Consider the following 14,163-nt stretch of genomic DNA (forward strand, 5'->3'; position numbering starts at 1 on the left):
GTTAACTTGGCCACTGTCTTCTTCTCAATAAACACCAATAAACACTTTAGCAAGGCACCAGCCCGAGATGGGGTGGGTAGGAAAAACAGGAGAGAGTCATTAAGATGAACAACAGCTCTCCCCTGTTGAGGGCTTAGCGAGGTTATTCTGAAAGCTTTATTTGCATTCTTTTATTTAATCTTGATCTTTGCTCTTTAAGAATGTATATTAATACTAATAATAACTGCCATTATTTAGTAGTTACTTATCCTGCTGCAGGTGCTGTGTTAAGCACTGTACACACATTTTCTTGATTATTCCTCTAACAATTCTATGAGGCAGGTACTATCACCATCCCCACTTTACAGGTTAGAGTACTGAGGCTCAAATAAGTAACTTGTGCTAGACCAGTGCTTCTCACACTGTAGTGTGCCTTTGAAATACCTGAAGACCTTGATAAACTCTAGATTGTTCAGCTTCAGTAGGGCTGTGGTGGGGCCTGAGATTCTGCATTTCTAATCAGGCGATATGGATGCTGCGGGCCATGAGCCACACTTGAGTAAGGAGGTCCTAGACCACATAGCTGGAAGGTGGCTGATCTGGGCTCTGCCCCTGGACACACCATCTCACAACTAAATCAAGTGTGGGGCTGACTTCAGAACAGCACTATAATGAGGGCACAAAGAGAATGTCAGAGAAGACAAAGAACGGAGAGACTGTTTCTGACCAGATGGTTGAAGGAAGACTGCATGGAGGAGGTGGTGTTTGAGTAGGCCTTAAAGGATGGGTAGAATGTTGACAGAGATGGAAGGGAAAGGACATCTCAGGTCAAGGGAACCCATGAGCAAGAACAGAGAGAGGGAAGAGGGTGATGTGTTTGAGAGATACTATGGCTAAGCATGGGGTATGTTATGGGTTGGAACGTATCCCCAAATTCCTATGTCCAAGTCCTAATGCTCAGCACCTCAGAATGTGACCTTGTTTGGAAATAGGATCACTGCAGATGTATTTAGTTAAAATGAGGTCATGCTGGAGTAGGGTGGGCCCCTAATCCAATATGGCAGGTGTCCCTATGAAAAGGAGAGATTTAGACACAAAGATGTATGCTCAGGAAGAATGCCATGTGCACATTGGCGTGATGCTGCCATGTGCTAAGGGACTGCCATGTGTTCCAGGGGGAGCGGCGTGGAACAGATCCTTCCCTGGTGCCTTCGGAGGGAGCATGGCCGTGCCAACACCCTGATCTTGGACTTCCACCTCCAGAACTGTGAGACAATAAATGTCTGTTGTTTAAGCCACTCAGTTTGTGGTATTTTGTTACAGCAGCCCTAGCGGACTCATACGGGGTGTCTGTTTGGTGCCTATTGCATCTGTATCAGCAGGTGGCCTCAAGAGAGAAATGCTGTTTTGTGCCTTAGGAGCTGCACTTTTAGCCCCAAGAATATCTCCTGTCTCAAAGGCAAATAGGTCAGGGAGTGGCTAATGGGAGAAACTCGTTCCCTACTGCCTGGGACCTGGTTGAAAGCACAGGTACATGAGGGTGGCTTCCCATTTACAAAGAGCAACACACACACACAGCTAAGGCATAAATCAAAGCATTTCTAAGCACTAAAGTGGATGATTTAAGTTTTTCTTCTTCACTGAGAAGGTCATAGGAGGGGAAATGGGGCATGAACTACCAAGTACTGAGTCCTGCTATGTGTCAAGGACTGTGCTAGGCACTCTTGATGATTTAATTTCATCTCTACCGCACTCTTAGCAGGAAGATCTTGTTATTTTCATGTCACAGAGGATGGAATTGAGGGTCAGAGCATTTAGATCACTTGGCCAAGGACCCACAGATAGAAGTAGCATAGCAGATATTGGGCCCCGGTGGTGCACCTTCTCCTGTTACAGCGGGCATAGTGATGGGAAAATTGACCCAGAGCTGGGCCAGGAGTTGAGGAAGGAAATGAGTCTAAGATCAGGAGGTGGGTGGAGAGATCTGCCCACAGAATTTTTACCATATGAGAGAACAGCCCCCTTATTGTCCAAGCTACTTTTAGTTGGACCGTCTGTTATGTGCCACCAAAAGCATCCCAACAGAATCAGTGGCTTAAAATGAGCCAGGTCTTTAGGTATGTGATATATTGTAAGTGCTGATAAACAATAACCCTCTTTCCCCACCCACATTCTGAACCAACTGAGAAATAAGCACCAGAGAAAGGCAGATGGAGCCCCAAATATCACCTTCACTAAAGATAAAGCTGCTCTGGGAGAGATGGTGCTCTGTGGGGAAGTGGGTTGCCTTATGTTGTACTCAGAATAGGCAGACTCGCCCACCCAGGTGTAGGCAGCATTGGGCCGTGGCAGGGACTGGAAGAGCCAAACAGAACCTGGCTCCCCGTGGGCAGCTCATACCCAAGAGACAGCGGGGAGGAAGGGCCTGGGCTACTGCCACTCAGTTCCTTAGCCCAGACTCACCAATGAGATAGGTCACTCAGAGGGGAGGGCATGTGGGGGGTGAGACAGTCAGCAGAGTCATGATAGCTCGGCTCCTGGAGGACTCATCAAGAGTGAGGAAGAGGCTGGGCACGGTGGTTCACACCTGTAATCCCAGCACTTTGGAAGGCTGAGGCAGGCAGATCACTTGAGGCCAGGAGTTCAAGACCAGCCTGGTCAACATGGTGAAACCTCATCTCTATGAAAAATACAAAACTTAGCGGGGCATGGTAGTGCATGCCTGTAATCTCAGCTACTCAGGAGGCTGAGACAGGAGAATTGCTTGAACCCAGGAGGCGGAGGGTGCAGTGAGCTGAGATCGCACCACTGCACTCTAGCCTGGGCAACAAAGTGAGACTCCATCTCAAAAAAAAAAAAAAAAAGAAAGAAAAAGAAAAAAAAAAGAATGGGGAAGAAATTTTCTTCCAGAAGGGTAAAACTGGAAGGAAGGAAAGAATGAAGGAAGGAAGGAAGGAAACGAAAGGAAGGGAAGGAAGAAATAAGGAGGTAAGGAAGGAAATAAGGAAGGAAGGGATAGAGAAATTGTATAGTATAAACCTTTTTTGTTTTTAAAAAAGGGAAAAGCTGCAAGTGTGTATATGTTTGTGTGAATACAGATAGGCATGGAACAGCAAGATTGCCCCAGGGGGAGGGTGGAGAAGGGAAGGAAAGATGATAGGTGGTCTCTAACGGGGTCGAGGGGCAACGCTGTGCAGGGCTCTTGACCACTAGGAGCTGCCAGTCCTGTGGGAAAGCTCAGACAACCTTTAGGACCTCGCCTGGAAGGTGAGATAGGATTATGGGCTTGGGTTGGAACTGGATGGTGCAGATGTTTGGTGGGAGACTGAAGAAGTCCGAGCAGGGTTCACAGAGGAGATGGACACTGACTGGGAGGCTGAGAGTGTAGACCAGGAGTTCTCAAAGTGTGGTCCCCAGACCAGCTCCATCCATGTCACCTGGAAATCTGTTAGAAATACAGACACTTGGGCCCACAGATCTGCCGAATAAGAAACATGGACAATGTTTTAACAAGCCCCCGAGGTGACTCTGATGCTTGCTAGAATTTGAGAACCACCCACGTAGAAGATGCAGCTTTAGAATCAGACCCACATGGGTTTAAATCCTAGCTCTGGTTCTAACAACTCTGTGGCCTTGAGCAACGCAAACAACTTCCATGAGCCTCAGGTTCCTCACTGGGAAAATAGGAATGATTGTCCTACTTTGTACAACAATTATTACTAGGTATGTGTCAAGCACTGTCCTTCATACTGAGGTCCAGAGTTAAAAAGTCATGACCTCTGACCTCAAGGAACTAACAGTCAGTGGGGTGTAATGAGAGCCGACATTTATGGAGCACCTGCTATGTGCCAGACATTATGCTGAGTGCTTTACGCGCATGGTCTCATGGAGTTTTCACAATGCCCCTATGAGGTTAGGACAATTACTATCCCCATTTTCAGATGAGGCTGAGTGACTCGCCGAAATGCAGAGAGCCTCTGAGTGTGGATAGCTGAGAGCCAGACACAGGTTGTCCAACTCCAGAGCCCAAGGGAAAGAAACCTCTATGTTGCTGAGCAAGTGGGAAGTATGCCCAGCACACAGGCTCCCTTCCTGGAGAGGAGAGATTAGAGTTGTGAGAGGAGTTCCAGGTAGTGAGAGTGTGAACCTGCCTTGCTATCGGGATGCTCTCCTTGGCTGCTTAGATGTGGGTGTACCTTTTCCCACAGTTTCACACCTATTTCCTAGGGTCTACCTTTTCAAAGCTTTAAAGCATTTGGCCCAAGGCCACGGCCAGAATTCTAGAACAAGGAACAGGTATACTACATTCTCCAGAAAAATTAAAATGTTTAAGAAAGAACTGAGTGTGGAGGGCATGTAAGAATGCAACTGCAACATTCCAGGGCCAATGGCATGAAAAGCATCGTCACACCAAAGCATTGTCACCCCAAAGCATCGTCACACCAAAGCATCGTCACACCAAAGCATCGCCGCCATGTTGAATTATTGGTTGTGCTTAACTTTGGTTAATCACTGTTTGCTCCTCCCTACCTTTACTGCCCCGTGCTAGATTCATCATCTGCTGTTCTCGGATTTGCTCTGTGTCCCCAGAGGCCGGCCACTGCAAACCCCATCTTCATCTGTCCTTGGCTTTGGCTTCCAGTAGGAGGTACCAAGAGGAGATTGCAAGGAAGGAAGAAAGAGAGATTGGGGCCTTTATCCTCCCCACTCCTACCTGTCTGGCTACTGTGGGTCTTGCAGTGGCCACAGCCCCTGTGGAGTTCCCTCTTCTGTGGCTCCAGCTCTCACCAGCAGCTAGTCCCTTCCCTTGTGCCTTAAGGTCTTGTCCTTTAATGGTAACAGTTCTCTGCTATTGCCAGAAAGCTATTCACTATCCCTTATGGCTTCCCTTAACCCTGCCCACACCTCAAAAATAGTCTCTTTATTATGCTGTCTTCCTGGTAAACCTTTTGGGCACTCCATCTGTTTCTCAGTGGGATCCTTGCTGATGCAGACACCAAGGCATATAGTTAACAACAACCAAGGCTAGCATTTATGGGGTGCTCACCATATGCATGGCCTTGTTCTAAGTGCTGTATGTGTTTTAACTCATTTAACCCTCCCTCTGGAATAGGTGCCTTCGGGCATTATTCCCGAATGGATGCTAGTTACCCTTGGCCAATGAACTTCAGGCATCATTCCAGATGAAGGAAATAAGATGGTAAATCAAACAGAAGCTCCTATAATATCTGGCTTTTATTACTGTGCCTAGGAGAGTGATGTTGCAGAGTCCAGATGCCTTTCTCAGTGACAGCCTCTAGTCTGGTTTACTTTTGCATGGCCCCCTGAACAAGCTCTTTGAGTGCTGGAAGCATTTCCCGTGCGGCTGGCTTCCTCCCAGGACCCCGTGCAGGGCTGTGGAACCAGCAGCAGAAGCTCCAGGAGCTCCTGTGGACTGGTCAATTGGCTGATATGTGTGGCTGAATGAGGAGATGCTTTTAGAGTAGCTGCTGCCAGGGGAAAATTCCAAGTGCAAAATATTATTATTAATTATCACAATTGCTCTTTCAGCTGCAGGCACTGTGTCTGCTTAGAAGGAAGAGATAAGGCATCCCTGCCAAAGTACAAAAGACTGATTAATGCTGACGGATTTTGTCCTCTGAGAGGAGGCTGCAGAGTATTATAATTTTTTTTTTTTAATGACTTTGAGACTGAAGTTTTTTTTTGTTTTTTGTTTTTGTTTAAAAACCTAGACTTGAGACCTGGCTTGGTGCAAGGCTGTGTGTCCTTGAGTGAATTACTTAACCTCTCTGTAACTCAGAGTCTTCATTGCTTAAATGAGAAAAAGTTAGAACTAGGTAATGTCTAAGACTCCTTCTAGTAGCTCCCCAAAGAGGCTGGGCAGTGCAACACTAAGGCCCCACTAAGGAGAGTGGGTTTACCCACTCTCTCTCCTACTAAGGGGGCACTCCCAAAAGCTAGTGCACACCTGCCCCCTGGGTTCTTCACTATGTGAGAGTAGAACTTGTCCTACTTCTACTGCTGTGACTGAGGCGAAGGTCATGGCCACGGTGGGGAGAGGGACAGAGTTCAGGGCCTAACACAGAGTTTCTTCTTCTTCCCCACCTCCAACCTCCATCTCTTCTCCTTCCTCCTTCTTCTCCATAATCACAATAACAGCTATAACAAGAGCAGCAACAGGGACCTCCAGCTGCCCTGCTGGAGCCCTTCCATGCTGCCCAGTCCCTCTTATCAGCACTCTATAGAAATCCATCCTTTTAATCCTATGATACCTTGATGAGGGATGTATCATTCTTACTCTTCCTTTGCTGATGAGGAAGTGGAGGGATGGAGTTTTAAAGTCATTTCTCTGAGTTCACACAGCCAGGAAGCAGCATCTATTCTTACAGCTGGAAAGACGTTCAGAGCCACCAGTTCTCAACGCTGGCTGCACACGGAACCATCTAGGGAGTCACAGCGCTGATGCTCAGCTTCCACCCTAGAGGTTCCGATTTAGTTGGTTTGGGGGGCGGCAGCTTGGTATCTGTGGGGGGCGTTAATTTCCCCCAGATGATTCTAATGTGCAGCAAAGCTTAAGAACCACTAATTTAGTCCAATTACCTATTTTACAGGTAAGGGAATTGGGGGTCAAAGAAGGGAAGTGGATTTCCCTCGAGTGTGGGCCCGCCCTGCGGCCCTCCTGGTGGGAGGACTGGGGAAGAGACACTCTGAGTTCAAGGAGCTCATTTTGCTCTATGCAGCCCCCTCAGAGCCCAGTATCTTTGGATCTCCCCAGGATATCCCAGGGGTGATCCCCACTGTCTCCCTACCCTAGCCATCCCTTTGACTAGGTTGACTCCAGTGAAATCTTGGGGTAATTGAGGGACCCCAGGAAGGGGCCAAGGCAGAGGAAATGGAGACTTTCCTGGGGTCGGCCCTGGGGACTTAATTATCTTTTACTGTTGCCTGAAGCCTTTGTTCTCATCCTCCCCAGATCTTCTGAGCCCATCTACACAGGGTTGAACTGGCAGAGATTAACAGTGTCTGACCCACCCTGAGCACTGGTGTTGAGGACACCAACCCCAGGCCGGAGAAGTCAGGAACTTGGTCTGATACAGAAAACGTAAGAGTGACTGACAGTCTAAGAAGTGCTTCCTGTGGGCCAGGCACCATGAACATTATTTCATTTAAGCTTCACAAATACGAGAGGAAAATATGAGAAATTTGACGTTTCAATTGTGGAAATAGAAGCCTAGAGAGGTTAAATGATTGCCCGGAGTATATCAAATAGTAAGTGACAGATAGAGATTTGAATCCAGGTCACTTGCTGATGTCAATCTAAGTGCATCTCCTCTAGGAAGCCTTCTCTGAACACCAGAAGAGTCCTTTTGTATACTCTGGCATTCTCTACGTGTTACTTATCTCCGTTTATAATCAGTCACTCATCAGTGCAGCTCTGCTCTTCCACTAGACTAAGTTCCTTAAGGAGGACTGTTTTTGCCCACACACCTCCACCCCATCAATATGTATCCGCTGAAAGAAAGAAAAGGCAAATGGTCCAACCAATTCCAAAGTCAATGCTTCTACCCACGCCACAGTTTCACAGATTTCCCCAAAATGTATATCAACTAGTTAGAAATGGTCTCCAAAATTAGCGTCTTCTAAGAAAGAAGGGTTCCCAGAAGGAGAAAGCCCTGGAGTCCTTGCTGCATTGAGGATAGACAGATACTGGACGTGGTGGCTTACGCCTGTAATCACAGCACTTTGGGAGGCTGAGGTGGGCAGATCACCTGAGGTCAGCAGTTCGAGACCAGCCTGGCCAACGTGATGAAACCCCATCTCCACTAAAAATACAAAAATTAGCCAGATGTGGTGGCACATGCCTGTAGTCCCAGCTACTTGGGAGGCTGAGGCAAGAGAATCACTTGAACCCAGGAGGTGGAGGTTGCAGTGAGCCAAGACCGCACCATTGCACTCCAGCCTGGGCAACATGAGTGGAACTCTGTCTTGGGAGAAAAAAAAGAGAGAGAGAATACCTGAGAATTTTTAACCCAAGGAGTCTATCAAAGTTGCAGATCCCTTATGGCTCTTTATTGCATCACTGGAGGCTGAGTGGCCTAAGCTGCACAGAGGGAGAGCTGACCATTCAACTGGGTCATCAAAATTCCCTAAGCATTGGTTATGTGCCAAGTTGTAGCATTTAGCTACACAAAGCAGAAGCCCAGCCAGTGGATTAACCAAACTGGGAATTGTTTTTTGCATCTAATGACCACTGAGACGAAGGAAGTCCTAGGCTGCTGCAGCTGCTCAAGGAGATCCTGAGGACTCAGGATCCCTTCAGGCACCTGCGCAGCTATCCCCAGTGTGTCTTGCATCCTCATGGTCTCAAGATGACTGTTCCACCTCTATGTGTGGAGTCTAAGCTTCTAGGTGGGAAGATGGGGTAAAGGTGGTTAGAAATGAAGGCCAAAGGTAAAGAGCCCCCTGGGGCTGACCTTTTATCAGGAAAACAACAGCTTTGCTAGAAGCACACCCTATAGAGTTCAACTTGCATCTCACTGGTCCAAACTGGGTCGTATGGCATCGGAGCTTCAAGGGAGTCTGGGACACGAATATCTTTAATAAAGCATGTTTCCCATCTGGGATTCTATTGGAAAGGAAGAAGGGAAGGATGGATATTGGGCAGGTCACTGGCAATACCTGTCATCTAGGCTCTGTGCTAGGTGAGCAGAATATACAGATGACTAAGATATATGCACCCCGCTTCCACCATGGAGCATACTGCCTTGTAGAGGAGCCAGTCATGGGACCAACCTTTTACAGTACAACATAGATAACATTAGAAGAGTGACAGAGCACAGAAAAGTGAGCAGGTGAAATTAAGTAGATTACCTGGGGGAGCTGGAATAGCTATCACAAAAAAGATGACGTTTGTGATGGATGACAATGGGACAGGAATGTTCAGGGAAACAGAGCAAGGGCTTGGCCTTTGAAAAGCTGGTCCCCAAACACCCTGTTGGCTCCAGCTCCTGGAATTACCCCACTCTGAATGCTTTGCATCCACCTATAACTAGCTCTATTTTTCCTTCTTTGGGATGGATCTTGGAAAATGAGTAGGAGTTCTCCAGACAACAGTGAGAACTTTCAAACTCCGATTACCATGTAATCTTTCAGCCTCAGTTTTTGGGATTAAGACATTCTGCATGCTTTAGAGCTCCAGACAATTTACCATTCCACATATTCCATACTCTGTTATATCTCCGTGCCCTTCTACAAGATGGTTTTTTTACTGCCTGCAATGCCCCTCCCCTTTCATTCTCTAGGATATGGCTCTCCTGTGGTGGTGACTCATCCTCGGCCAGCTGTTTAGAGGGCGACAAAGGACTTCATCTGAGTGAAATGTATGCAGGAAGATGGAGAGCAGTCACACAGCCCCGCTGCAGAACTTGGCTTTGCTGGTCTTAGAAACGAGGGAGGAGGAGAAATGACAACCAATCATCTGAGAGAACACTGAGGCATCAGCTGGTGCCCACAACAACCCTGTGTGGTAGATATTTTTATATCCTTTTGAGAGCCTGGGAAACCGGAACTCTGCGAGGTGAAGCAATTTGCCACCCTCCCACCCCACTGCAGAGCAATAAGTGACATATTTAGATTTGAGTCTTGCCCATCCAGTGCTGAAGTCCATGGTGCTTTCACCAAACCACAAAATCTTCTTGGTGGCTTTCCTGGTCCTGGGTTCTGCCTTCTTTCTGGAGGTCAGCCCTTCCATCTGGAGGTTTTACTTCTGGCTCTGCAAGATGAAGAGCTTCTACCTTGAGTTTCCCTCCTACCCTGCACCCTTGTTGTGAGCTACAGCGGTGGTTCTCAACCAAAAAAGAGCTTATAGACATCTTTGACTGTCACAAACTGGCAGGTAGATGCTACTGATATCTAAGAAAGGAGAGGCCAGGGATGCTTCTCAACACCTTGCAGTGCACAGGACCACCTCAACCCTGCCCAATAAAAATTATCCCCCCATAAAAATTATCCAATAAAAATTACCCCCCATAAAAATTATCCAATAAAAATTATCTCCCATAAAAATTATCCCTCCAATAATTATTTTATTATCCCAGTAAAAATTAACTTGGCCTGTAATTCCAGCACTTTGGGAAGCTGAGGCGGCCGGATCACCTAAGGTCTGGAGTTCGAGACCAGCCTGGCCAACATGGTGAAACCCCATCTCTACTGAAAATACAAAAATGAGCTGGGTGTGGTGTCACACGTCTGTAATCCCAGCTACTCAGGAGGCTGAGGCAGGAGAATTGCTTGAACCTGGGAGGCGGAGGTTGCAGTGAGCTGAGTTGCACACCAGCCTGGGCGACAGAGCAAGACTCCGTCAAAAATAAATACATAAATAAATAAAAGAAAAAAATTAGCCCAAAATATCAGTAATGCTGGGGCTGAGTTAGTCTCCTGTATTCTTCCCGAACACCAAGACAGCAGGTTCTTTCTGGAAGGTTTCATGAGCACTTTTTGCCATATTCTTACCTCCCTTTGCTGGCTCAGTGCAAGGCAGCAAGCATACCCTGGGCTGGTTGGGTTTTCTGCTTACATGGGTTCTCCCTTCTTCACCCACGTCCTGTATTCTTGTTCATCGTAATTCCATTCTCTGCAGTTCCAATTCTTATGAAGAACTTGGGCTCTAAAGCCAGGTTATCTGGGGTTTGAATTGAGAGCCTAGGCCTTACCTGGGCCAAGTCCTTGAACTCCTCTAAGACTCAAGGTCCTCATCTTTAAAATGGAGATAAAATAGCATAAACTTCTTTAGGGTGGTTTTGAGGCTTTCATGGGATAACTTATGTAAATCGGAGTACCTAGGCAGATGGTAACTACTCAAAATGTATCTGGCATTATTATTATTCTGAGAGTCTAACCTTATTTGTTAGCTTTTTTTTTTTTGAGCCATTTCATTTCCTTGAAAGGCATCTGGGATGGGGCAAGAGGAAGACACTGGAGTGAGGTGCCCCAGAGCACCAATCCCAGCTCTGCTAACTTGCTGGCTGTGCCTGAGTCCTCATCTGTGAAGCTGGCGTAATATCTCTTCATAATTCTTTTTTTTTTGAGGCAGGGGTCTCGCAGTGTTGCCCAGGCTGGTCTCAAACTCCTGGGCTCAAGGAATCCTTCCACCTCAGCTTCACAAGTAGCTGGGGCTACAACCCCACACCATTAAGCCTGGGCTAACTTCATAATTCTTGCCAGGATTAAGCTAGTTAACTGTCTGACACTTAATAGGTGTTCAGCAAATGTTAGCCACCCACTCTTTCTATTTCTGAGTCTTCCTGGGCATTGATAAATGGAGCTTCTGACGCATCTTATTTACATCAAACTTGTAGATTATTCTTGCCTGAGAATAATTAGGGAAGGCAATCTCTCTAGCCCGGGTGAGGCAGGACTGAGATTGTGCTATCCTTCTCCAACATGGTATCAATAAAGCTTTGGTAAAACTCAATAAATAGACTCATTTGGCCATCTGCAGTGGAATTCAATACCGAGAGCATTGTTTAGAAATGGCACTCCTAGCCTGCAGGAGGTGAAGATGAAAGTGCATTTGCTTCATTTCTCTGTAGGAGTTAGCAAGTGGAAGAGACGTGCTTTGACAATAGTTGGGGAAAGAGGGTGTTATGCTGAAATCTTCCACATAGCCCTCCAGACCCACTCTCCGCCCCTCTTTACTCTGCTTCTGCCACAGAAGGCTGGACCATGTGGACCACGTCAGTGAGTTCTGCCATTTGTGAGCCTTGCCTGGCGTGGGAGGGAAGAGTCAGGTGCGGGTATTTATTTCCCTGCCCCCGCTCCCCGCAGCATCACTGCAAGCTGGCTGATCTCCAAAGACCACAGCTTTTATCCAGGCAACTCTCTCTCCACAAAATGTTCTTTCTCTTCGGCTTCCTGCTAACTGTCCCCTTCCTTCTCTTTGGCAGCCCAGGGTGGTACTGGTTCCCCACATTGCTCGCCCCCACAGTGTTGTGCCCTCCCTATGTTGCCCCATACCCTGCCCACATCTTCCAGGTAGTCCTTTTATTAAACTCAACTCAAATTACGCAAATTGAGAGTGGCATCTATTTCTTGCTAGCATGTTCATGGATAAGGTAATGAACATTCCATTGAGTATTTTCTTGCAAGTTCCTGGTCCACTTTGTGGTGATGTGTATGAGTTTGCTAGAGCTGCTGTAACAAAGTCCCACAGACTGGGTGGCTGAAGCCACAGAAATGGATTTTCTCACAGTTCTTGGAGGCTAGAAGTCCAAGGTCAATGTGTTAGCAGAGTGGGTTCCTCCTGAGCACTGTGAGAGAAGGATCTATTTCGGGCCTCTCTCTTGGCTTGTAGATGGCCATCTTTTTTCTGTGTCATCAAACTGTCTTCCCTCTGTACTTGTCTATGTCCAAATTTCCTCTTCTTTTAAGGATACTTGTCATATCGGATTAGGGCCCATCCTAATGACCTCATTTTAGTTGAATTACCTCCTTAAAGACCTTATCTCTAGATACAGCTATATGATGAGGTACTGGAGGTTGGGACTTCAAGATACGAATTGGGCGGGGGGGGGGGAATGGGCACGATTCAGCCCTTAACATGGTGGTTGAGAAATGGGAATGTGATTATTGGGCAGGAACAAAACACGTTGAAGGCCTGAAGATACAGCAACATTCAAGAGCGAAGAGGTCCCTGCTTTCAAGGGGCTTATGTTCTAGTGGGAACGGGTGAAGCAGGAGCAAGAGCTCCACAAACAAACAAATCCGTATACACTGCAGCATTCTAACAATGACAAGCCCTGGAAGGATAAACCTGGTGTACAATAGAGGGACTGCACTGAGTTGACTTTAGCTAGAGAGATGGAGGTGGCCTCTCTAAGGAGATCTGAAAGCTGATACTCAGAGGAGAGACAGGAATCACCATCTGAATACCCCATTTGGGTGGAACATTCCTGGCAGAGGCAGTGTGGTCAAAAATAAGGAATGAGTTTTTCATAATCGCCATTTTGACTGGCATGAGATGGTATCTTATTGTAGTTTTGATTTGCATTTCTCTAATGATCAGTGATGTTGAGCTTTTTTCATATGTTTGTTGGCCACATGAATGGCTTCTTTTGGGAAGTGTCCGTTCATGTCCTTTGCCCACTTTTTAATGGGGTTGTTTGTTTGTTTCTTGTAAATTTGTTTAAGCTCCTCGTAGATTCTGGATATTAGACCTCTGACAGACAGGAATGCTTTTACACTGTTGGTGGGAATGTAATAGTTCAACCACTGTGGAAGACAGTGTGGCAATTCCTCAAAGATCTAGAACCAGAAATACCATTTGACCCAGCAATCCCATTACTGGGTATATACCCCTCAAAATGTAAATCATTCTATTACAAATAAACATGCACGTGTATGTTTATCGCAGCACTATTCACAACAGCAAAGACAAAGAATCAACCCAAATGCCCATCAATGATAGTCTGGATAAAGAAAATGTGGTACATATACTCCATGGAATATTATTCGGCCATAAGAAGGAACAACATCATGTTCTTTGCAGGGACAAGGATGAAGCTGGAAGCCGTTATCCTCAGCAAACTAATGCAGGAACAGACAACCAAACATTGCATGTTCTCACTTATAAGTGGGAGCTGAACAATGCGAACACATGGACACAGGGAGGGGAACAACACACACTGGGGCCTCTTGAGGGGTGGAGTGGGAGGAGGGGGAGCATTATGAAAAATAGCTAATGCAAGCTTAATATCTAGGTGATGAGTTGATAGGTGCAGCAAACCACCATGGCACATGTTTACCTAGGTAACAAACCTGCACATCCAGCACGTGTACCCTGGAACTTAAAATAAAAATAAAACTTTTTTAAAAAAAGGAATGAGGCTTTTCCATCCAGAGAGCAACTTCTGCTGTTGCAGAAAGAGAGAGAATTCGAGGATCATATTGGTTTTGCTGGAGAGAAACTTTAAAAACCAGATCAAACAAGCCTCGCTAGGGTATATGAACATCCCAGGACACTGTGGCACATGACAGTCGGCTCTGAACTTGGACTTTGCCTTTATCCCGTCTTCCATGGGCCTGGCCAGGGAGGCACCCAGAAGAATCTAGGGCAGAGGCTGAGAAACAAAGTTTGGCTCAGCTCCATCCTGTTTTAACCGTCAGGCAGTTCAGGGCACAGCCGTG

The sequence above is a fragment of the Pan troglodytes genome, chromosome 1, assembly GCF_028858775.2.
Source record: "Pan troglodytes isolate AG18354 chromosome 1, NHGRI_mPanTro3-v2.0_pri, whole genome shotgun sequence".
In the NCBI taxonomy this organism is placed as follows: Eukaryota; Metazoa; Chordata; class Mammalia; order Primates; family Hominidae; genus Pan; species Pan troglodytes.